The sequence below is a fragment of the Staurois parvus genome, unplaced genomic scaffold (assembly GCF_062004578.1).
Source record: "Staurois parvus isolate SC_StPar_1 unplaced genomic scaffold, SC_StPar_1.0 ptg000200l, whole genome shotgun sequence".
Lineage (NCBI taxonomy): Eukaryota > Metazoa > Chordata > Amphibia > Anura > Ranidae > Staurois > Staurois parvus.
In genome coordinates, this window is record NW_028317996.1 from 1118941 (window position 1) to 1145719 (window position 26779).

Below are 26779 nucleotides of genomic sequence, written 5' to 3' on the forward strand. Positions count from 1 at the left end.
AAAAAAAATTTCAAGGAGTGGAAACTGCATTTATTTTTCAACATATTCCCGTGCTACATTTACAATATACACTTATCCCAACGTTTAACTAATGCCTGGAAAGCTTCGACATAGAAAGATTTGTCAGTACACTTGAACCATTCTTGGACAGCCTGCTTCACTTTGTCATTTTTGTGTTCACCATTCCCACTAAAAGATTCATCTCTTGTGCAATTTTACAACAGGTTATTTGTCGATTGTCCAGGATCAGGCATTCCACACGCTGAATGTTCACAGGAATGACTGCTGTGGGCTGGGAACCACCATGGCCGGAATCAACACTGATGGACATGTGGCCATTTTTGAAACGTTTACACCATTCAAATGTCTTACTGCAGCTGAGCGTCCCACCACAATACTGTGCTTGAAGTCTTCTGTAGATATCCGTGGGTTTTACGTGTTCGTTCACAAGAAAATTCATCACCACAGGTTGTTCCATGCATGCACTATAACTGTTGTCTGCCATCTTGATTAACAGTTTTTGGACTGGCCCACGACATGTGCGCTACCTATCAGTAATAGGACACACTTGCCACTTACTACTACATGTAGTACCACCACACTAGCATCCCTTTTTATACCTGCAAAATTAAAAGTCCCGGGTTGATTTGGATGTGCATCCATATCATAGAACATTTGCTAATATATATACAGTTGTGTCCAAAATTATTCAACCCCCAATGCTGTAAAGGGGTTTAGGGACTATAGTGTACATTTGGAATTGTATTCAGAATCAAATCCTACAAGGACGTTGTAACTACCCAAATGCAACTAAAATGACATCAATTGTTTATGTAATACAGTAGTAAATGGTTCTTATGTGGTTTCTTCATTGCCACAATTATTCAACCCCTTAAAGACTACCACTCTGAAGAACAGAGGTTCATACAGGTGCTTTCCATCAGGTATTGAAAACACCTGTGGATGTCACCGAGCAGCAATCAAGCATAATAAGCACCAATTAGGCAGCTTTAAAATGACTGTGATACTCAGCTCCTTCTAGACATTTACTGGTGTGGTTACAAACATGGTGAAGGCAAGAGAATGGTCCAGGAAGACAAGAGAAGAGGTGATTTCTCTTCACAGGAAGGGCAATGGCTATAAGAAGATTGCAAAGATGTTAAACATACCAAGAGACACCTTAGGAAGCATCATTCGCAAATTCAAGGCAAAGGGCACTGTTGAAACGCTACCTGGTCGTGGCAGAAAGAAGATGCTGACTTCGACTGCTGTGCGCTACCTGAAGCGTAGAGTGGAGAGAAGTCCCCGTGTGACTGCTGAGGAACTGAGAAAAGATTTGTCAGATGTGGGTACAGAAGTTTCAGCCCAGACAATAAGACGCACACTGCGTAATGAAGGCCTCCGTGCCAGAACTCCCAGGCGTACCCCCTTGCTGTCTCCAAAGAATAAGAAGAGTCGACTGCAGTATGCCAAAAGCCATGTGGACAAACCACAAAAGTTGTGGGATAGTGTTCTGTGGACTGATGAAACAAAATTAGAACTGTTTGGGCCCATGGATCAACGCTATGTTTGGAGGAGGAAGAACAAGGCCTATGATGAAAAGAACACCTTGCCTACTGTGAAGCATGGTGGAGGGTCAATCATGCTTTGGGGCTGTTTTGCTTCTGCAGGTACAGGGAAGCTTCAGCGTGTGCAAGGTACCATGAATTCTCTTCAGTACCAGGAGATATTGGATGGAAACGTGATGCAGTCCGTCACACACCTGAGGCTTGGGAGACGTTGGACCTTTCAACAGGACAATGATCCCAAGCATACCTCCAAGTCCACTAGAGCATGGTTGCAGAGGAAAGGCTGGAACATTTTGGAGTGGCCATCGCAGTCACCAGACTTAAATCCGATTGAGAACCTCTGGTGGGACTTAAAGAAAGCAGTTGCAGTGCGCAAGCCTAAGAATGTGACTGAACTGGAGGCCTTTGCCCATGAAGAATGGGCGAAGATACCCGTAGATCGCTGCAAGACACTTGTGTCAAGCTATGCTTCACGTTTAAAAGCTGTTATAACTGTAAAAGGATGCTGTACTAAGTACTAAGATTGAATGTCACTTGGGGGTTGAATAAAACTGATAATGCTGTGAGCACAGAAAAGACATTTGTGGTTATTTCATTATAACTGTTATGTTATATTTGTCTGACCTACAAGTGCCTCTTTAATGTAAATGTAAGCAAGATGACTGAATGATCAAAAGCAATGTCAAACTGGCCAAAACACTCAATTTCAGTGGGGGTTGAATAATTTTGGACACAACTGTATATATATATATATATATATATATATATATATATATATATATATATATATATTTATTTATCTTATGGAAAAGTTTGCCTTTTAAGATCTTCCTTGGCTAGTCTAGCTTAAATGAACAGTATGTGCAGATGCACTTAAATACTTAAATAAATCAAAACTATACCTCAGCACCTGTCATCATCTTTCACTTGGTATATTTATTTCTCTAGTCATCATAATTTTAAGATAACCCAGCACTGCAGAATTGCAGCTAACATTCATAAATTTGAAGGCAGATGATATGATTATCATTATTCATTTGTTGATATCGCTTCTTTAGGATGTACCAATACAGCAATGAAAGTACATCCTGTGAGTGCTTTATTGGAACACAGAAATCTGCAACATCAGCAAGTGTTCTGAAATGAACTACAGTATATTTAGTAACCTAAAATGTAAAAGTAGTGGGGAATTTTCCTTTTAAAATAAATACACAAAACTTTTATTCTTTTAGGTTGCCTAATATGACATTTACAAATGAGAGCACAACTTTCACTTTCTAAATGAGTACAGAAATCTCACTAGATGTAACAGCTGGTCTCAGTTATTGGGATAACTTTTGCTTTACACCTGCTTACACCTGATGTTGATTGTAACAGCCATCCATGTATCCTAAATTTGAATTTGTATTACTACAAATATGTGATATATATATATATATATATATATATATATATATATGTATACAGTTGATAATCAAAGGAATATAAAATTATCTCCTGCGCCACTACGTATAATGGTACTATTCAGCAGCCAGCACTGACGATGTCACAATCACAACACCAACATTAGTCAAGAGAAATAATAGAAAAATAGTGCAGCGCTCAAACCGAGGTAAAATATATTATATCAGATGACATATATATAATTGAAAGTGACCCACACAGCCGTACCTCTTATATAAAAAAAATGGGCTGGTGGTGACATATTCTCAAGCAACTTATTCATGCACTATAGTGACTATATGCATATTGCAGTAAATAGTGTCCATGTGCATAAAATTCCATGCAGGTGAAAGCTGTAAGTGCCAATCCTCAAATAGGTGAAGTGCCCCCTCACCTTCCTGCCCAGGCCCCTAGGGACCAATGAGCCTTTTGATATATGGTGGGTCTTGGGTGAATCCTTCAGATGATGGGTCCCTCGAGAAGTAATGGTGGAACTCTCCTCCTCTAATCTCCTATACCAGAGCGTTGGTGGTATCGAAGGTACCCCTCCCACAGGGTCGTCAATAAGGAGAGAGAACTTATATAGTGTAAAACCGCTTTATTATATGAGTGATAAAATCACAAAACTACTCACACATTCAATCGTAAAAAACGAGCCTTCACACCACTCAAAGGGTGTACTGCATTCAGGAACTGAGAGCACCAAGATGGCGCCCGCGCCGGATATGACGTCAGAACGTTCGTGTAAGCTCCTCCCACTGGCGTATCTACGCGTTACGTCACTTCAACCACGTGACTTCATCACTTATATATATATATATATATATAAGTCCAACAAGCAAAAGTCCCAAATTAAAATCCAATGTCCCAAAAATGTGTGACAAAAAATATATATAAAACTCTAACACAAACTTCATACATTTTCTAGCGTGCTCACATCCTCAGTGATAAATCATTTGTTCCACACTCACCAAATACTGTGAATTCTTGAGCTAATATAGCTTTAAGAGACAAAAAAACAAACCTGCAGGTGAAGTTTGGTATCCTCAGATATTGTTTCACTCTTAAATGATTTCTTACTGACTTTCCTTCCCAGATATTTCCACATAGGATGATATAAAATATAAAAGAAAAAATGCCAATAGTATAATACTATATGATGATCAAATGAAAATTTCAAGAATAACCTTCCTTACACTCACATAAGGTGGCTTAAAAAACAATTTCCATGAATTCACATGCCCCCCAAAAACTGATGATGATCCCTCCTTAACTTCCGCCAAGCTCTCACTCTTGGATGGACAGATAAGGATAATTTGATGGATTTGTAACCAGTTTGTATGACGGATAATGGTAATTCGATGGATTTGTGACCAGCTTGTTCAGATAGACAACTCCCAAGCCGCCGCTAATGATTCCTCCTTAATTTCCCCCGAATTCACTCTCATGGATGGATGAAAAATGCAAAAGAAAGGATATAAAAATAGCGTAGTTTGTTTATTTAGACAGCACTGTAGTGCACCAGTTCACCAAACTTCATTTTGCCTGCAGCATTTGATCTTGGAACACATCTGTTGGTGATGATAGAACATTTGTGTTGTAAAAACACTAGCTTCAAGAAGTACAGAGCCATGTGTGCTCATTTTGCAGGGGACTACACAGGACATTAAAGTAAAAAAATAACCTTTCCATTTTTAAGCACATTATATTATTATATTATATATTATTACATTATATATTACTAACCTTTATAGGTAAAGTTGATCCAGGGACAGGGGCGGACTGACCATCCAGGGGCGGACTGACCATTTGGAAACTCGGGCACTGCCCGAGGGCCTGGGGTCAGTAGGGGGCCCCATGAGATGCCCCTGGTACCTTTTTCATAGGCTTTTTTGAGTTTGGGCAAGGACACAGGGGCCCCATGATCCCCTATTGCCCGGGGCCCCATGAGTTGTGAGTCCGCCCCTGTGCAGGGAACATCCGATTGCCTCTTGGGGATCAGGAAAGTATTTTTTCCCCTGGAGGAGCAAAATTGGATCATGCTTTGCTGGGTTTTTTGCCTTCCTCTGAATCAACTGTGAGTGTAGGATTACAACTTTTTTTTTTATGGTTGAACTGGATGGACATAGTTAGCCAGCCAATAATGTAATATAATTTATATGAAAACCTTGAGATGGGCGTTGGTGCTTCAATGTGCATGTGAGCAGTCATGTATTTGGGATCTTTTAATGTAAATCTGCAATTGCATTACTGGGTCTGAAAATTCTGCTGCATCCTTATTCACACTTGCAGAATGCTTTTCACTAATGCTCTCTAATTCATGTGGCTGCTATGACAATGTGCAACTAGGTGGATTAGATTGACTGGTCCTTCCAATATAGCAACAACAAACATGAAATACTGATCAAAATCAATGATTGGGTCATAAAATATTCACTTCTAATCAATGACAAGGGGAGGTCTTATTTTTTTCTCTGCAAAACAATGGTATATCCAAAGAACATATTTTGACAAGATTGAAGAGGGAAGTTGTGCAGAGTGGTCTTTGTTAGAGGAATGGCCCAGAAATATATAACAAGACTGAAGAAAGCATGGGGTCTACTAGTGCCTTATTCCCTAATGAAAGAACCTCACAGTATAAGGAATATCTTGGCAAAAGGATGACTTTGAAAAATTGAGCAGTTTTCCTACATTAAAAGAGAAGTGTGAGAAGTCTGAGCGCTGGGCGGTAGAGGAGGAGGGAACGGCTGGCTCAGGCTCTCAGTGGCTCACTAAGAGGCTGAGCAAGGTACTGCTCCAGACTCTGGGGTGGATCCCAACTTTGAAGTTGGGTTCTTTCCTCAGCCTGGACCCACTGAGTGACATCAGCTGACAGTGGACTTCAGCCCGCTGTCGGTTAAAAATGGGTCACAGGAGTACAGAATGAACTGCACTACCATGATCCACAGGAGTACAACCAAAAGAGCTTTGGCTGTACTTCTCCTTTAAGCTGTTTAGAGAGCTTTGAAAAAATAATCTGAGGGGCATTAAAAACTTTATTCAAATAACTGATGATAATTTCACTACTGCTGCTTGATGCTAAATGGACATGTTTAACCTTTCTGTCAGGTTAGCAGTATTGATGATAGCAAAACAGTTCAGAAGTGCTACATATTGTGAACTGGGGGTGTTTAGCTCTCGTGGTAGGTGCATCTGTCAAGTGTGTCCATGTCAGTCAGCACTTTGGTTTAAGGGCGTGACAGCCCATTTTTATTAAAAAGAAGCAGAAAATCTCATACAACAGAAAGTTTCCCATGCAGGGATTCCTCTTCAGTGAAATACAAACAACATAAAACACTGAGCCACCTGGCTCTCAGGGCTCACTCAGCCTTGGCTGCAGTACCCTGATGCACAGGCTCACTCTTAGCATCTAGCTAGGGGTTCTACTGATACCCCAGGCTCTCTCACTCCTCCAAGTCTCGCAAATTCCTCTGGCACCCTAGGCTCTCTCCCAGTTGCCTCAGCTCTAGTCTTCAAATTCTCAAGTCTCCCAGACTCTCAGCTGGCCCAACTCTCTCTGGTCCAATGACCTGGAACCTCTCCCACAGAGTGTGCTGTGTCAAGTAGATTGCCTTAGCCTCTAGACAGGAGTACACCCATGGGTGTATTTGCAGCAAGGCAAACAAGGCACTTGCCTAGGGCGGCACTTTTCAAGGGGACCTCGGCAAGTGATGTCGCTACAGCAGAGGAATCCAGTGAGGAGTGGCTGTATCAGGCCTCCCCTGGACACTGCTGTCCTCCGGGATCATCTCTCAGTTCTGGCTTCTCACCGCCATCCACTGCGGAGAGCTCTGGGAGCTCCGGCACTCAGAGCAGCCTACAGCCTGGCCGGGCGCACTGCATACTGGGAGTTGTAGTCTTTCCCCCTCCTCCGACCTGCTGTCTCCACAGGAGCGAACTACAATCCTGGCAGGGTGTACGGGGGAAGGACTACAACTCCCAGCATCCAGTGCATCCGGCCAGGCTGTAGGCTGCTCTGAGGGTCGGAGCTCTCCACAGCGGATGGCGGTGAGGAGTTAGGGCTGAGTGATGATCCTGGAGGACGGCAGTGTCCAGCGGAGGCAGGGATCTCTGTCACAGAGAGGGAAGGGAAATGCGGCTGTGAGGAGGATACATACCGGCAGTACATGGCTCCCCCCCTCGGTCTCCACCCCTCCACCAGGCCTGGTGAGTGATCTCCATCCTGCTACTCTGTATACCATATATACTATTGTGGGGGGGCTGAGAGCTGACAGAGACTGACCAGAGAGAGATTGCCAGGTGACTGACTCATACCACTAACTGACACCTTCTGGCCACTCATACCACTTACTGACAACTTCTAACCACTCATACCACTAACTGACACATTCACATCATTCTTACCACTATCTGACACCTTCACACCGCTCATACCACTAACTGACACCTTCACACCGTTCATACCACTAACTGACACCTTCACACCGCTCATACCACTAACTGACACCTTCACACCGTTCATACCACTAACTGACACCTTCACGCCGCTCATACCACTAACTGACACCTTCTCACCACTCATAACACTAACTGACACCTTCATGCCACTCATACCACTAACTGACACCTTCTTGCTGCTCATACCACTAACAACAACTTCTAGCCGCTCATACCACTAACTGATACCTTCTAGCCGCTCATACCACTGACTGACACCTTCTAGCCACTCATACCACTAACGACACCTTCTAGCCGCTCATACCACTGACTGACACCTTCTAGCCACTCATACCACTAACGACACCTTCTAGCCGCTCATACCACTAACTGACACCTTCTCGTTGCTCATACCACTAAATGACACCTTCACGCCGCTCATACCACTAACTGACACCTTCTAGCTGATCATACTACTAATGACACCTTCTCGCCGCTCATACCACTAACTGACACCTTCACGCCGCTCATACCACTAACTGACACCTTCTAACCGCTCATACCACTAATGACACCTTCTCGCCACTCATACCATTAATGACATCTTCTCGCCACTCATACCACTAACTGACACCTTCTCGCCGCTCATACCAATGACTGACACCTTCTAGCCGCTCATACCACTAACTGACACCTTCTAGCCGCTCATACCACTAATGACACGTTCTCACAACTCATACCACTAATGACACCTTCTCGCCACTCATACCACTAACTGACACTTTCTCGCCGCTCGTACCACTAACTGACACCTTCTAACCGCTCATACCACCAATTGACACCTTCTAGCTTCTCATACCACTAACTGACACCTTCTAGCAGCTCATACCACTAACTGACACCTTCTCGCCGTTCATACCACTAATGACACCTTCTCACCACTCATACCACTAATGACACCTTCTCACCACTCATACCACTATTGACACCTTCTCACCACTCATACCACTAATGACACCTTCTCACCACTCATACCACTATTGACACCTTCTCGCCACTCATACCACTATTGACACCTTCTCACCGTTCATACCACTAATGACACCTTCTCACCACTCATACCACTAATGACACCTTCTCACCACTCATACCACTAATGACACCTTCTCACCACTCATACCACTAATGACACCTTCTCACCACTCATACCACTAATGACACCTTCTCACCACTCATACCACTAATGACACCTTCTCACCACTCATACCACTATTTACACCTTCTCGCCGCTCATACCACTATTGACATCTTACACACTACCCTTATGTAGCCTCCCTAGCGGTCTGATTATGTCAGTATTTCTCTGCTCAAAGCGGCTCTTTTTTTGCATGGAAATATGTATTTTTTTTATTGTAGTCCTGTAATTTTTAGGAATAACTCACTGAAATCTGTCCGAACAACAGTCTAGTAAACATCCCGGGCATGTTAAAATTTGAAACAAGAAATCATAAATTAGAATTTAATAAATAATCATAAAAAATAATAATATAATAATAATAAATTTAATTCAATAATATAATCAAACCAAAAACACTGAAATTTGAAATATAGCGTCAAGTTTGCACATCACTGAGCAAAGTCACAAAATAGTTTTCAGTGTCTGATGACGAATTTCCCCACGAATCATTATCACTCAATTCTGCAAGTGGTTCTAATTTACTATCGCTGTTCTCTAGCTGATCTAAAACCACTTTTGACCTAAAGGGACGCTTTTTGGACACCATGGACATTTCTCAGTTTCCAGGCAGAAAGAACAGTAACAATGTAGGCAAGGCACAGGACAAAGCACTCGGGACAAAATGTATGTGAAATGCTTTGATACAGTAATGTTTTACTATGTGATTTTAGTGTATTTAGTGAATGTCACTTTTTTACATTTTTAAATTTCCCGCTATTCCATCCCCGTACGTCCTGACGTCGCAGGGAACAGAACACAGAAGACAGATGCCAGCATCGGCCGGAGGAGATGGTCGGGGACACTGCAGGGGGGACATTGCGGGAGCGCAGGACAAGGTAAGTGCAGAAGGGATCCCGGATGTGCTGCGCTATACCTAACCCCTAACTCACTGTGTAAAAGAAATATAAATCAGCAAAAAAAGTAAACATCCAACAGAGTCTCCGACCATAAGATGAATAACCCTCAGTGAATCAATAAGTGATTCTAAGCCCTATCCTCATAGAGGATAAGATCTACTCCTAACCATAGTGTAGAGTGACACAAAATAAAATAAATAAAGTAAATAAAGTGACACAAAAGAAAATAAGGTGTAGTAAAGTAAACACCCGGGCACACCTAGGGCAGGGGTGTCCAAACTTTCCAAACAAAGGGCCAGTTTACTGTCCTTCAGACTTTAGGGGGGCTGGACTGTGGCCAGTGGGAATAGAAAATATCCTGGCATTAGTGGGAGTAAACAATGCCTCATCATTGTTATTAATGGGAGTTGCATTGCCCCATCACTGGTATCAATGGAAGAAATAGTTTCCCATTGTTGGTGTCAGCGGGAGAAATAGTGTCGCATTGTTGGCCTCAGTGGGAGGAATAGTGCCCCATCATTGGTATCAGTGGGAGGAATAGTGCCCCATCATTGGTGTCAGTAGGAGGAATAGTGCCCTATCATTGGTTTCAGTGGGATGAATAATGCCCCATTTTTGGCATCAGTGGAAGGAACAGTGCCCCATCATTGGTGTCAGTGGGAGGAATAGTGCCCTAACATTAGTGTCAGTAGGAGGAGTAGTGCCTATCATTGGTGTCAGTGGGAGGAATAATGCCCCATTATTGTTGTCATTGGAAATAATAGTGTCCCATCATTGGTGTCAGTGGGAGGAATAATGCCCCATTATTGGTGTTAGTGGAAGGAATAGTGCCCCATTGTTGGTCTCAGTTTTGGGAACTATGCTCCACTGTTGCTGATGGTGGGGGGAATAATGCCCCAAGGGCAGGATAAAAGAAAGCAAAGGGCTGCAGTTTAGAGACCACTGCCCTAGGGAGTATAAAAAACACTACAAATCAAGCCACTAAACACATGACAAGCGTGATATTAAATCACACATTAATAAATAATATTAAGTGAAATGGCAACAATAAAGTTCATAAGTAACAGTCCACAATGACGGTAAGTCCACAATATGTAATTCAATGAATCTTCCCCTTTGATGTGCTGTGATATCCACCACCACCAGGCATGAACGATCACCTCCACAAGTTGACCCACATCACATAGGTCAGACTAGGCATAACTCCAATTCCTCATTCCTCCATGCATCCTGGCCGCTGGAAACTCCACATCATTGGGACCACAGAGTATAATGTTCAAATTTGCAATAAAAGAAAGGGGCTCCTCATAGTGCAGTAGTGTTAAATTTATTAAAAACTCTCCAAAAATGCAAAGAGTGCACTCACACAAGGTAAAAGTGCTATTCACCCTCAAACAGCATGGACAAAGATAAATAAAGATGGGTTAGTTATAGCGCAGCACTATCTATTTTATTTTATTTAAATGAACACATTGCAATAAACACAGAGGGAAAAAAAATTTTGCCCTCAGTTTGAAAAGGGCACAAATGAGAATGACGGTGAATTTTACAAAAATTATCAATCTCTAAAAATTTAAATGGTATAGCATTCATCTACATGAGCATTTGATATTTCCACAATTATTATTATGATTATTATACAGGATTTAATTATAACACCAGCAGTTTGCACAGCGCTTTACAACATGGAGGCAGACAATACAGTTACAATACAGGAGGATTCAGAGGGCTCTGCTTATTAGAGCTTATAATCTAAAAGGGAGGGTAAAGTGATACAAAGGTAATAACTGTGATGGATGCGCTGGTAGAATAAATAAAAGTATAGTTGTTAGGTGGGGGCAGGATAGGCTTCTCTGAAGAAAAGGGTTTTTAGGGATTGGCTAAAAGTGGACAGAGTAGGAGATAGTCAGACAGATTGGTTTAAGGAGTTCTATAGGATGAGAGCGCCTCGAGAGAAGTCCTGGATGCAAGCATAGGAAGAGGTGACAAGGGAGCTAGAGAGATGGAGGTCTTTGGAAGAAGAAAGAGATTGATTTGGTTGGTATTTTGAGACTACGTTAGTGATGTAGCTGGGGACTGATTTGTGGATGGCTTTGTAGGCTGTTGTTAGCATTTTGAATTTATTTTGTTGGGTGAGCAGAAGCCAGTAGAGGGACTGGCAGAGAGGGGTAGCAGACACTGAATGGTTGGTAAGGTGAATGAGCCTGACAGCAGCATTCATGATGGACTGAAGGTGGAATAACCTAAGTAAAGGTAATCCAATTAGGAGAGAGTTGCAGTAGTTAAGACGAGAGATGATCAGGGAGTGAATTTGCAGCTTTGTGGTGTCACTGGTTAGGATAGGGCATATTTTGGAGATGTTGTATAGGTTGAGGTGGCAAGCTTTGGACAGTGATTGGATGTAGGGCTAAAAGGAGAGTTCAGAGTACAGGATTACTCCTAGCACCCTGACATGGGTTGATGGTTAATGATTGATGGTTGCACCATTAACAGAGAAGTCAGGGAAAGGGGCATGTGAGGTAGGAAACATTTTGAGCTATGTTTTGGATAGATTGAGTTTCAGGAAGTGGTGTGACATCCAGACTGATATGTCTGTTAGTAAGTTAGTGATACATGAGGACATTGATGGAGTGAGCTGAAGGGTAGAGAGATTGATTCAGATGTCATTACAATAGAAATGATATTGAAAGCCAGTGGAGGCTTTCAGCTGACCCAGAGAGGAAGTGGTAGATCAAGAATAAGTGAGGTCGAAGAACAGAACCTTGAGGGACCACAACGGAAAAAGGAAGAGGAGAGGAGGAAGCAGAATTGTCAGTATTGCGGAAGGTGTGGTGGGGTAGTAGGATGAAAACTAGCAAAAAGCCCAACAGAGTTTTTTGAGGAAGAGGGATTGTCACCTGTGTCAAAGGCAACAGAGAGGTCTAGGAGTAGGAGAAAAGAAGAGTGTCCATTGATTTTAGCTGTTAATAGATCATTTGTGAGTTTTGGGAGAGCAGTTTCTGTGGAATGTTGATGAAATTTAGACTGCAGGGGATCAAAAAGATTATTCTCAGTGAGGTTGTTGCCCATTTGGTTGCAGAGCAGACATTCAAGGAGTTTGGAGCGAAAAGGGAGCAAGGAGATGGGAAATACAGGTGAAACTCGAAAAATTTGAATATTGTGCAAAAGTTCATTTATTTCAGTAATGCAACTTAAAAGGTGAAACTAATATATGAGATAGACTCATTACATGCAAAGCAAGATAGTTCAAGCCGTGATGTGTCATAATTGTGATGATTATGGCTTACAGCTCATGAAAACCCCAAATCCACAATCTCAGAAAATTTGAATATTGTGAAAAGGTGCAATATTCTAGGCTCAAAGTGTCCCACTCTAATCAGCTAATTAAGCCATAACACCTGCAAAGGGTTCCTGAGCCTTTAAATGGTCTCTCAGTCTGGTTCAGTAGGAATCACAATCATGGGAAATACTGCTGACCTGACAGTTGTGCAGAAAACCATCATTGACACCCTCCATAAGGAGGGAAAGCCTCAAAAGGTAATTGCAAAAGAAGTTGGATGTTCCCAAAGTGCTGTATCAAAGCACATTAATAGAAAGTTATGTGGAAGGGAAAAGTGTGGAAGAAAAAGGTGCACAAGCAGCAGGGATGACCGCAGCCTGGAGAGGATTGTCAGGAAAAGGCCATTTAAAGTACTTTCACAAGGAGTGGACTGAGGCTGGAATCAGTGCATCAAGAGCCACCACACACAGACGTATCCTTGACATGGGCTTCAAATGTTGTATTCCTCTTGTCAAGCCGCTCCTGAACAACAAACAACGTCAGAAGCGTCTTCCCTGGGCTAAAGAAAAACAGACCTGGTATGTTGCTCAGTGGTCCAAAGTCCTCTTTTCTGATGAGAACAACTTTTGCATCTCATTTGGAAACCAAGGACCCAGAGTATGGAGGAAGAATGGAGTGGCACACACTGCAAGATGCTTGAAGTCCAGGGTGAAGTTTCCACAGTCTGTGTTGATTTGGGGAGCTATGTCATCTGCTGGTGTTGGTCCACTGTGCTTCATTAAGTCCAGGGTCAACGCAGCCGTCTACCAGGAGATTTTGGAGCACTTCATGCTTCCTTCTGCAGACGAGCTTTATGGGGATGCTGACTTCATTTTCCAGCAGGACTTGGCACCTGCCCACACTACCAAAAGCACCAAAACCTGATTCAATGACTGTGGGATTACTGTACTTGATTGGCCAGCAAACTTGCCTGGCCTGAACCCCATTGAGAATCTATGGGGCATTGCCAAGAGAAAGATGAGAGACATGAGACCGAACAATGCAGAAGAGCTGAAGGCCGCTATTGAAGCATCCTGGTCTTCCATAACACCTCAGCAGTGCCACAGGCTGATAGCTTCCATGTCACGCCACAATGAGGTAGTAATTGCTGCAAAAGGGGCCCAAATAAAGTTCTGAGTACATATGCATGCTTCTACTTTTCAGAGGTCCAATATGGTTCTATGTACAATCCTTGTTTTATTGATTGCGTATAATATTCAAATTTTCTAAGATTGTGGATTTGGGGTTTTCATGAGCTGTAAGCCATAATCATCAGAATTATGACAAATCACGGCTTGAACTATCTTGCTTTGCATGTAATGAGTCTATCTCATATATTACTTTTACCTTTTAAGTTGCATTACTGAAATAAATGAACTTTTGCACGATATTCTAATTTTTCGAGTTTCACCTGTAGGTTGTTAACCACCTCAGCCCTGGAAGGTTTTACCCCCATAACCAGGCCATTTTTTTGCTATTCAGCACTGAGCTACTTTAACTGGCAATTGCGAGGTCATGCAATGATGTACCCAAACAAAATTTAGATACTTTTTTCACACAAATAGAGCTTTCTTTTGGTGGTATTTCACTACCACTGGGTTTTTTATTTTTTGTTATATAAATGAAAAAAATTGCAAGCCTGTGCCCTAAACCTGGAAGAAGACAGGGAAATACCAGAAAGCTGCTTTGCCTGCATGAGCCACCCATCCACGTTACATTGCAGGCAGGCGATCTGCAAGTGGTTATGTTTGGTATGCTCCAAGGACGGCTTTTTAAGTATGGCAATGACTAGTATTGATGGGCCGAACACCCCTCTGTTTGGTTCCTGGTCGAACATTCAAACCCAATGAAAGTTTGACCGCAAACTTCGAGCATAATGCAAGTCTATGGGACTCGAACTTGTAAATTCAGAAGTGCCCATTTTGAAGGCTTATATGCAAGTTATTGGTCATAAAAGGGGTTTGGGAACTTGGCTACTGCCCTGAGGGACATGAATCAGTGGGGAAAAAAAATTCAAAAAGTACTGTTTTTAAAGGGACAGTCATTTTTCATTGCTTAAAGTAAAAAAAAAGAAACAAATAAAAAAATCTTTATATATCATGCCTGGGGGGTCCCCTTCAACTACCTGCAAAGTTGCACAAATGTATAGAACCTGCTGCAGAAGGACTAACATCTTTTTAAATGACATTTTTATAAAAAAAAACAACCCCCCCCCCCCTTCCAATCCATACCAGACCCTTTAGGTCTGATAGGAAGGTTAGGAGGGGCCCACAGTAATTTTTTTTTTTAAGTGCATGGGATTACCCCTAAAAGCCATATCAGGCCCTTTAGGCCTGATAGGACTTTTAAAGGAAATCCCACCTCCCAAAAATGGGAAGGAAAAGTGCATGGGAGTTCCCCCTAAAAGCCCTACCAGGCCCTACTTTTAAGGGGAACCCCACCCCCCAAAAATGGGGGGGAAAAGTGTGGGGCCCCTCTAAATTCCTACCAGACCTGAGCACAGGTTTGGCAGGCCAGGAAAAGGGGGGATGAACGAGCACCCCCCCTCCTGAACCGTACCAGGTCAAATGCCCTCAACATGGAGGGTGCTTTTAACAAGGGGCCCCTATATCCCACCCCCTCTTGTGAATGAGTATGGGGTGCCCCTACCCATTCACCAAAAAAGTGTAAAATGTAAATAACAACACAACAGTTTTTGCCAAGTCCTATGTTAAAAAAAAAGCTAAAAAAATGGTTTCATCGTCAATCACAGCATCCAGTGTTGTCACAATGATGCCGACTCGCCAAAATAAAAAAAAAGCCCCGATTCCCACAGAACCCTTCGCACCCACCTAGTACTCGCCACCATCTGATATTTGCCGGTCAGATGTAAACAATTAGGCGGAGCTATCGGTGATGTCACTGCTAGCCCCGCCCAATTGTGCTGTGATTGGCCAAAGCATTGCACCTGACCTGTGATCAGGTGCATTGTCTTGGCCAATCACAATGCACTGTTAGAGCGCTGTGCATTGTCGGCGTGGTGGGCGAACAGCCCGCTGAATGCCCTTAACATTTGTGTGTTCTCCGAACACATGAACAGCTGATATTCAAGTTGAACTTACATTCGACTCGAACATCAAGCCCATTACTAATGACTTCTGCATGTTTTAGAGAGTTGGGGAAGATGCCAGAAAAGAGGGAGAGATTGAAGATGTGGGTTGGAGAGTGTAGGTTAGGGCCAGAGGGTGAACATAGTAATTGCAAGGCAACAGGGTCCATGGGGTAGGTGGTTAGGTAAGCATTTGAAAAAAAGTTTAGCAACCTTGTCTATAGCAGTGAGTTTGAATGAGGGGAGTGATGAGTATCTGTACAGAATTGTATCAATCTTATTTTGATATTGTGAATACATATGTCATCTGGATCATGCATCATCATGGTTGAAGCCTTTTAGGAGATCACTGGATAGTGACTAATTGCTGGCTGCAACCATTATAGCAATGATCTACCGTTGTAGGGAAAACTTAGAGATGCAGCAGGAGCCTACTGAAAGGGAGCATTAAGATGTCACTTGAAGCATAGTGTTTACGTATAGTGTGCTTCTATGGAGTGATCGGTTGAAGCATCGCAAGCCCAAAAGCCACAGCCTGCAGTACTATCCTGATCCTCTGTCAGAACCAGTAAGAGCTGCTAATTCCCACTGCTAAATAGGCGCTGAGTTGAATAGTCACTCTCCCAGAGCCATTTTAAAATCGTGTCTTGGACTCAGGTGGTTAACCATGTATAATGTTTCCTATACATTCATTCTTATCTTGGGAGTTGATCACAGTGAAGCAGAGAAGTAGAGAGGACAGGAATGTCTATACACAATTATAAGGTCTGTTTATTCAAGCAATTATAGGAGCTTAAATAGTCTGCATAAATATGCAAGGATGATATTATTAATTTACATTTCAGACGAATTATTAAAAACTGCTCAACCTATTCAATTCCTCCCTACATTTTCATACATATATACAGTATGTGTCTTTGTCAGGAAGCTGTAATACCAGGATCATGGCTGCATATCTAAAGATATCTAGATATCTTGACCTGCTTGGAAAAAATGCCATCTGAGTTGCAGTTCCTTCTTAATATTTTAAGATTGCCTAAAGCATATCCTGAAGTCAAGGCCTACTTGAGCAACTTCTAAAATCTATTGATCCAACCGGGAGTCCTACCTGTCTTATTGTACTGCTTGCACTATTTTTTGGAGATTAAGGATATTGTTTTTTGTCACTTTAACTTATAATATTGATATTAATGAGCAAGTGTATAATATTATTATTATTATAGGTAATAGACAAGTTACGTTATTTTAGTTTCGCTGAACATCTCAAATTCAACAGTTAACCTTTAGATGAACCATCTGCTTCATGGCAGATTTTTAGAGAAAAAGAATTTACTAATTGGGAACATAGCCTTCACAAAAATGATTTAAAGCCTTTTTACAACTTATATCTTTAGTGAATAGGGATATGGCTATGATATGCTTAATTAGCTAAAAGGTGCACAGGTTCCATATAAACTTTGGATGACCTTGTAGGAGTATATATATTTAATTATATATTTTGAAGATATATTTGCCATTGGTATATAGAAATGCATTGCAGAAAAATAAGGAATATGAGTAAGTAATATAATTAATCCCACATCTACAGTATACGGTATAACATACAATTAATAGTACATATTTTTTTATCTTATATACAGTATGAATAAAATCAATTTATTTAATCAATAGTTATAGATATTATGTATCCTTAATGCCTTGATTGATAATTTAAATATTATGGATTTAAAGAAAAGATGTGCGTGTGTGTACGTGTGTTCATGTTAGGAGGTGGTTTAGGGAGTGCACAAATGTTTTGTATAAGATCGATAAATAGTAGATTTGCATCACAGATCTTTAGCCTGTATGGAGATTTTACAATTTTTCACAACAGCTATTAGTCCCTTTTGGTCAGGCCTCAATTTCTTAGAGACTGAGCAGGCATATTGCATGTGGAATGAAAAAATAGTGTCTGTTTGTTTTAAATTTAAAAGAAAAAATGCACAGATTTGCAGCAAATCTTTGAAGCTTTTATTTGATAGACTAAAATTTCTGATGAACAGAGCATGCAGATTGCATGTCATATAAACAAACTAGTGTCTTGCTGTATGAAAAACACATTTATTCAGCTTTTATTTTAAAATTTAAAACAAGAAAATATAAGCAATTTCAAGCACATCTTCTAAGCCTTTTTGAATAGACTACCTTTTTCTGGTTGAGAGAGCAGGCAGATTTTAGCAACAAATATAAAATGTATATTTCTCAAATGCAAAGCACACACCGAAACAGATACCCAGAAAAGTAATCCACCTCCACCCTTGAAGGTTAAAAATAATATATAAAGACTTTTCTTTTAAATAACACCATATAAATATCCCAAATATCAAGGCAAACCCCACTCATATAAACAAGTGTTCAATAAAGTCTCTTGTTTTCTTCTTTTCCACGAAAAATTCTTTTTCTCAACACCCGCAAATTCTGATGCCCATATACCTCAAAAAGAAAAAACTTAACATAGTGTCATACCTTTTTGGTAATAAAAGCATACGTGCCCTTAACAGTGCGTCATGCAATACTCGTGAAACACTCAAAAACAAAAAAACAAAAAAAATGTACTCTCTATGTGAATACCAACATATACACATATATTTCTGTGTCACCAAATATATAACCAGTGAGACATACACATATCACATCCACTATGTGAATCTGTGAAACTTGCAACACTGCAACTTTGTAACACCACACTTAATGTATCAGTGATCCTACACACATCCCCAACCAAAAAATGATCTCCAACTCATGTGCTAGATGGATAATTACCCTATATATCCAAAAATAGGGCTTGATACAAATCTCCTTAGCTGTAGAATTCCATCCAGTATTTAGATCCAATACAGTGATTTATCTTCCATTCTCCTCATAAGAAAATCGAAATTACATATGGTAGATTCAATAAATGACAACCTTTATTCCATAATTTACATTATAGTAAGAGTAAGGCAGCTCCTCCTCATCGAGATGTACATGCAAACAGACTAGGGAACACTGGCCACATGTTCCCACTTCCAAGATGGCCGCGATCGCACTTCCTGTCAACGTCGATGCGTCTGACGTCACGTGTTCCTACAACCATCTTGTCTGGGTACCTCTTCTGCTTACTCCTCTCACCGAATCCCCCAAGGAAAATCAGGAAGAAGAAAAGACCATAGCGTGATACCGTAGTGGTTTCTCCTCTAAATAATCTCTCCAGACCACTCACATTTTAGCGGGATGTAACCCGCATTTTATTTGAAACAACAATGATTTTCCTTCAAAATGATCCACTTTCCAAGTACAGCGACTTTGCATGAAGACCCCACAGCCTAGTATACAGCAGGATGGCAGACCTCAGATGCAAACTCATCCACTATGCTAAGATGGCCCCTTTGGAACGCACCGCTCAGCGTGCGTTCCACTCACCGGAAATGACGTCAGACGCCGGAACAGGCAACCGGAAGTGCGTCAACGCGTTTCGCCCCACCCACAGGGCGTTATCAAGACGCTCATCTCCACTTCCAAGCCGCTTATAAAGCAATGGGAGATCCCTCCCACTAATTAATCTGGACACAAACCTGGACACAAACATGTCCATCACCGCCATCCCTCTGTATACCCATGTGGGGTCCCCTTACACCAAAAACAGATGCCATTAAATTAGATACATTAAAATTCAAAAAAATTCAAAAAAACCTCATTTAAAAACCTAATTTTATAACCTTAAATCTTCTACCCCCAAGCATAAGGTTAAAGACAGAAAATTACAATACATTTATTACTTATTTTTATTTTTTTTTTATTATTATTATCTTTATTTTTATTTTATTTTAGTTTATTTTATTTATATTTTTATTTTTATATAGAATTTTATTTAATGTATTGTAATTTTCTGTCTTTAACCTTATGGGGTGGGGCGAATCGCGTTGACGCACTTCCGGTTGCCTGTTCCGGCGTCTGACGTCATTTCCGGTGAGTGGAACGCACGCTGAGCGGTGCGTTCCAAAGGGGCCATCTTAGCATAGTGGATGAGTTTGCATCTGAGGTCTGCCATCCTGCTGTATACTAGGCTGTGGGGTCTTCATGCAAAGTCGCTGTACTTGGAAAGTGGATCATTTTGAAGGAAAATCATTGTTGTTTCAAATAAAATGCGGGTTACATCCCGCTAAAATGTAAGTGGTCTGGAGAGATTATTTAGAGGAGAAACCACTACGGTATCACGCTATGGTCTTTTCTTCTTCCTGATTTTCCTTGGGGGATTCGGTGAGAGGAGTAAGCAGAAGAGGTACCCAGACATAAGAGGAAGCAGCGTTTGGAGGTCTCATAAAAAGTAAAGGGGGTCCAGGAGCCCTTAATATTCCTGAAAGGCGTGTGACTCACTAATATCTGGTGAGTGCGGTTAATGTTGGTTTTTGCACTGGTGGATGGTGAAGGGATCAAAGGCACGGAAGAATCCAATGAAAAATTTTTTTATAATTTGATTTATTTTGTCACGGGACTGTCAACTAATTTATTAATTTTTTGGGATTTTTGTGTCACTGGACTTATGAATTTTAATTTTTTTATATTAATTTTTTATATTTATTTATATATATATTATATTTTAATCCTTATTAGCACAAAAGTTTTTTTGTCACGGTCTTTAAGTTGGTTTAATAAGTTGAGTAATGCAATTGATTATGTGGGTTTGCGCTGGTTTTTATTGATATAAGTTTTTTTTGGTTTTTGCACCTGTGTACAGCAGCATCTCACGGGGAATTGTGTGTCTAATAGGAGAGTCCTGGGCGCTGAGGTTTTGTCTTTTTTACATATTTTTAGGAACAACTCACTGAAATCTGTCCGAACAAGAGTCTAGTAAACATCCCGCATATGTTAAAATTTGAAACACAAAATCATAAATTATAATATAATAAATAATCATAAAAAATAATAATATAATAATAAGAAATTTAATTCAATAATATAATCAAACCAAAAACACTAAAATTTGAAATATAGCACCAAGTTCGCACATCACTGAACAAAGTCGCAAAATCGTTTTCAGTGTCTGATGACGAATTTTCCACGAATCATTATCACTCAATTCTGCAAGTAGTCCTAATTTACTATTGCTGTTCTCTAGCTGGTCTAAAACCGCTTTTGACCTAAAGGGACTCTTTTTGGACGCCATGGACTTTTCTCTGTTTCAAGGCAGAAAGAACGGTAAAAATGCAGGTGCCTGCATCGGCCGTAGGACATTGCTGGGGACACTGCAGGAGGGACATCGCGGGAGCGCAGGATAAGGTAAGTGTAGAAGAGATCCCGGAGCAGCGTTGCAGGGTATTCCCGAGTGTAGCTAGGGGTTACCGCTTGTGGTGCTGAAACTTCACCCCGAGCTACACTTGGGAATACCTCCACGTAGTTTAATACAAGGAAGGATTTTGCTCACTTTAGAAACCGTAGCTTGGGTTATTAGGCTTTATTGGGCTTATGATCTACGAGAGCCCCCAGATCATTCTCCACCATTGATTCCCCCAGTTGTACTCCCCCTAATTTGTATGATGCATGCATATTCTTAGCCCCCAAGTGCATAACTTTACATTTATCAACATTAAAGGATAAGTTCACCTTTGGGAACATGTTACATGTTCCACCCATTTTTAAGGTGGAACATGTAACATGTTCCCATATCCGCAGCCGCCGCCCACCACCACCCCCCCTCCCTCTGACAGATAGTATGGGGAGAAGTCTCCCTGTACTAACTGTTAAATTTGAAAACAGCGAGGCCATGTGGGGCTCTACCCACACTGCTGTGTCATTCACTCACAAACGTCCACGGAATTACCGTGGAGCAGCGAAGCTTCCTGTCAGAATATCTGCTTACTCGTACATCCCATACAGCAAGCATATATTCTGACAGGTCTGCAGGAGACCTGCATGGCATCAGCAATCTACTGATTGCTGGTGCAATGCTTTCCAGGCTCCTGTAGACAAAAATAATAAATGAACATTTTTTAACCTGCAAAAAAATATGCATTTATTATTTTTGTCTAAAAGGTGAACGTATCCTTTAAATCTCATTTGCCACATAGTTGCCTAATTAAACAGTTCATTGAAGTTAACTTGTACGTTGGAGACATTCTGTAAGGACATTATTCTACTGCATAGCTTAGTGTCATCTGCAAAGACTGAAACGGTATTTTCAATCCCAGACCCTATATCATTTATAAACATATTAAAAAGTAAGGGTCCCAACAATGAACCTTGGGGTACACCACTGACAACCCTAGACCATTCAGAGTATGAATCATTAACCTCTACTCTCTGAATTTGGTCTTTTAGCCAGTTTTCTGTTCATTTACATATGGATTTTTCCAAGCCTGTAGACTTTACCTTACACATTAGCCGTGTGTGGGGAACTGTGTCAAATGTTTTTGCAAAATCCAAGTATACCATGTTCACCGCCACCCCTCTGTCCAAGGTTTTGCTCACCTCCTCATAAAAAGAAATCAGATTTGTTTGACAACTTCTGTCTTTCATGTATCCATGCTGTCTGTTGCTTAAAATATTTTTTTCAAGCAAGAACTCATCCATGTGGTCTTTTATTAAACTCTCCAGTATTCCCACTATGGACGTTAAACTAGCAGGTCCAGAATTACTTGGTAAAGATTTTGACCCTTCTTTTAAATATAGGCACCACATTGGTCTTACTCGAATCCAGTAGTACTATGCCAGTCATTAAAGCGTCCCAAAAAATAAGAAACAATAGCTTTGAAATGACAGAGTTCAATTCTTTAAGGACCCGTGAGTGTATGCCATCTGGTTCAGAAGCTTTTTTCACCTTTATACTGTCTAAATATTTCTGGATCATATCAGTTGTGATTGAGTTGTGGATTATCTGAGCCTGGATCAGTACCATGCCCATTATTGACAAGAGCTCCCCCATGCTCCTTTGTATACACAGAGCTGAAGGAGGTTTTTATAAAATTTTGCCTTCTGTTTGTTCCCAGTCACCCATTCTAGATTATTTTGTAAAGGGCCTACATGCTCGGACCGGACCTTTTTACTATTAATATATTTGAAGAGTGTTTTGGGGTTTGTCCTGCTATCTTTTGCAATCTGTTTTTCCTTTTCAATTTTTGCGGCCTTGATTTCCTTTTTACATAATCAGTTATATTCTTTGTAATGGTTAAACAAGGATAGCGTTCATTCATTTATATATTTTTTAAAAGCTCTTTTCTTATTATTTATAGCCACATTGGTTTCATTTTTAGCCTTTTAAACTTGTTGCCCATGGGAATATATTTTGCAGTGTGTTCATATACAGTCTTTTTGAAGAACTCCCATTTCTGTGTTGTGTTCATGCCAATATTCCCTCCCAGTCTCTTAAAGTTGAGTGTTTTTATTTTTTCCTTATGTGCTTGATGTTTGCAGCTAACAATAAATGAAATTATGTTATGGTCGCTAATACCCAGATGTTCTTTTATATGGAGATTAGTAATAAACTCTGCATGGTTTGAGATTACCAGGTCCAGCAGAGCATCATTCCTAGTTGGGGCCTCTATGAACTGTACCTGTAGTAGGTTTATAAATTTTTGCCCTTTAACTGTTTCTGCAGTGCCATTACTACAGTCAATTTTGGGGTAGTTAAAATCCCCCATTATTATCACTGCCCCAGCTCTTGCAGCCCTTTTGATCTGTGCAGAGAGCTGAACAAGGGATCCACCAGCTTGTTGAGAATGTCAGAAGACTCCAAAAGAAATTGGACTGTGTATCTTTCCATCTTATTATAGATTTGTCATGCTAATAATAGAATCCTTATGTGAGTTGATTTGCCAGTCTAGGGAGCCACCAGCTAGCTTGGGGTGCTGGAAGACTCTATAGGCAATTAGGCACCAAAGTAAATCCAAATAATAAGTGTCCAGACATTGATACTAAGCCATCCAGTACGGCCTCAGGGCATCCAAGGCTGTGCTCCATAATTGTAGTGCTTCATAGATGTAGCACCCCATGATCAGATTCCCATGATCACATGGAGGAGGTAGGGAGAGAGAGGCATCCCAATGAATTGCAAAATTGGAAAAAGGCTGGAAACCTGACCAGTTTTGCCTGTCCCACCGGCTGCTTCAAAGGTTTTCTTTGTAAAATAATTTGGTCAATGTTCACTTCTCTGAGATTAGGCTTTACAACCTCTAATACCCAGCATTTCAACACTATAATATCTCTATCATGATTTAAACATCATACGTGTCTTGCTACAGGCACGTTCAAATTATAAGTAGAAATTTCATATATATGGTCTTAGAACCTTCTACAAACTGTTAGAACTATCTTCCCTGTATAATATGCCCCACATACACATGTGAGCACATAAATTACACCTGTTGTATTACAGTCTGCTTGTTATTTACGGTTAAGGATTTTTCTGTTGGATAGAGTGATGGTGTCACTTTCAATTATGTGTCCACAATAATCACAAGCGCCACATCTCTTCATAACCCTATGCCAACACGGGAAGGGGGGCACCAGGAGATTTCCCTGTGAATAAGTAGATTACCCAATGATGGGGCCTTCCTGTAAATTAATTGTGGGTGATTTGACACTAACTTTTTGATTGCATCATCATCAGTCAGGAGGTGCCAATGTGTGGCACAGATCTCTCTCAGACCTTAGGTAGCAATTCACTGACATTTCTCAGTTTCCAGGCAGAAAGAACAGTAAAAACGTAGGCAGGGCACAGGACAAAGCACTCGGGACAAAATGTATGTGAAATGCTTTGATACAGTAATGTTTTACTATGAGATTTTAGTGTATTGAGTGAATGTCACTTTTTGACATTTTTAAATTTCCCCACCAGTTCCGTCCCCATACATCCTGATTTCGCAGGGAACAGAACCCGGAAGACAGATGTCGGCATCGGCCGGAGGACATTGCCGGGGACGCTGCAGGGAGGACATCACGGGAGTGCAGTACAAGGTAACTGCAGAAGGGATCCCGGAGCAACGCTGCAGAATATTCCCGAGTGTAGCTTAGGGTTACCGCTTGTGGTGCTGAAACATTACCCCGAGCTACACTCGGGGATACCTCCAGGGAGGTTAAACTAGTGCAGCGCCATATAGCAAAAAATGGCGGAAATTCCAATATCTATACCGCCATTTGAAGACGTTATACCTTTCACACAAACCAATTAATATACACCTATTGGAATTTTTTTTTACCAAAGACATATAGCAAAATACATTTTGGCCTAAATTTATGATGAAATTTGAGTTTATTGGATATTTGTTATGACAGAAATGAGAAAATATTGGGGTTTTTTTCCACAGTTTTGGTCTTTTTTTGTTTATAGCTCAAAAAATAAAAAACCCAGAGGTGATCAAATACCACTACAAGAAAGCTCTATTTGTGTGAAAAAGGACATACATTTAGTTTGGGTACAGCATTGCATGACCGCACAATTACCAGTTGAAATAGCACAATGCCATAAAGCAAAAACTTTTTTTACATACTATCACCAGAGTAGTCACCATAATGAAACTTCACTACTCTTGAGGAGTTGAGCAGTATTTTTTTTTTTTACAGTATTATTGCTTATTACAATGATGATCACTGTAAAAGCATTTGGTTTACTTGTCATGAATTACTTTCATTCATGATTCATTTTTACTATTGTGATTGCTGTGATTGGCTACAGCTCTCATATGGTATAGAGCTGCTGTGACTGGCCCTGTGCCATGTGATCACTGTGACCAATCATATAGACAAAATAAAATCCAAAATAAGTTTATGATACAGTTTATATAAGCCCCAACTGGAAATTATGCGCTGCTGGATCTGGTAATCTTAAACCATATGGAGCTTATTGCTAATGTTCATATAAAACAACATCTGGATAGAAGTGACCATAACATGATTTTATTTCATGTAAGCTGTAAGCAACAATCCCTGGAAAGTTAAAACATTTAATTTTAAGAATGAAAGTTTTTCAAGGCTGAAGGCTGCTTTTCAAGAAAACTGTTGTTGAAGAACACTTTCTAATTTTTAAGGACAGCTTACTTACTTACTGTAATGATACCAACTGATTGTTGAAAGCAATGTTCAAAAAAGGACCGAGATATATACCAGGAAATTACTGACTAGTCAGCCTAAAATTAATAGTATGTAAACGATTGGAAGAAATAATAAGGGGCCATATCAAAAAATGTGCAGATTGGAATAGTATCATTAGTTGTAACCACAAGGATTTATGAAGAACTGTCCTTGCCAGACCAATCTTTTTAACATTCTATTAGGATGTGAGCTGTAATTTGGATAGAGGAAGGCCTGTGAATGTAGTGTATCCTGATTTCTCTAAGGCATTTATACAGTACCCCTCAAATGCTTAATTTACAAATTAGGGTATTTTGGCATTGATGATGTGGTATGTACCCGGATAGAAAACTGGTTACATGGGCATGTTCAGAGAGTAGTGATTAATGCATATTTTCTGATGGTCTAGAGTTGTGAACAGTGTATCCCAGGTGTCTGTCCTCAGTTCAATTCTATGTAACTTGTTCATTACTGATATAGAGGATGGCATAAATAATTCAGTCTCCGTGTTACTGAGCATACAAAGCTAAACAGAATAATAAATTCACATCAGTATATTGCAACTTCACAAGAAGACCTTGAGAAAATAGATGGTGCAAAGTAATGCACTTGGGAGATAAATGAATGCAAGTTGTTTGCTAGGAGGAGAATATTTAGTGAATCAAGGATGGAAAAGGATTTGGAGGTCCTAATAGATCATAGACTTAGCAATAGCAAGCAGTGCCAAGCTGTAGCAAACAAGACTAG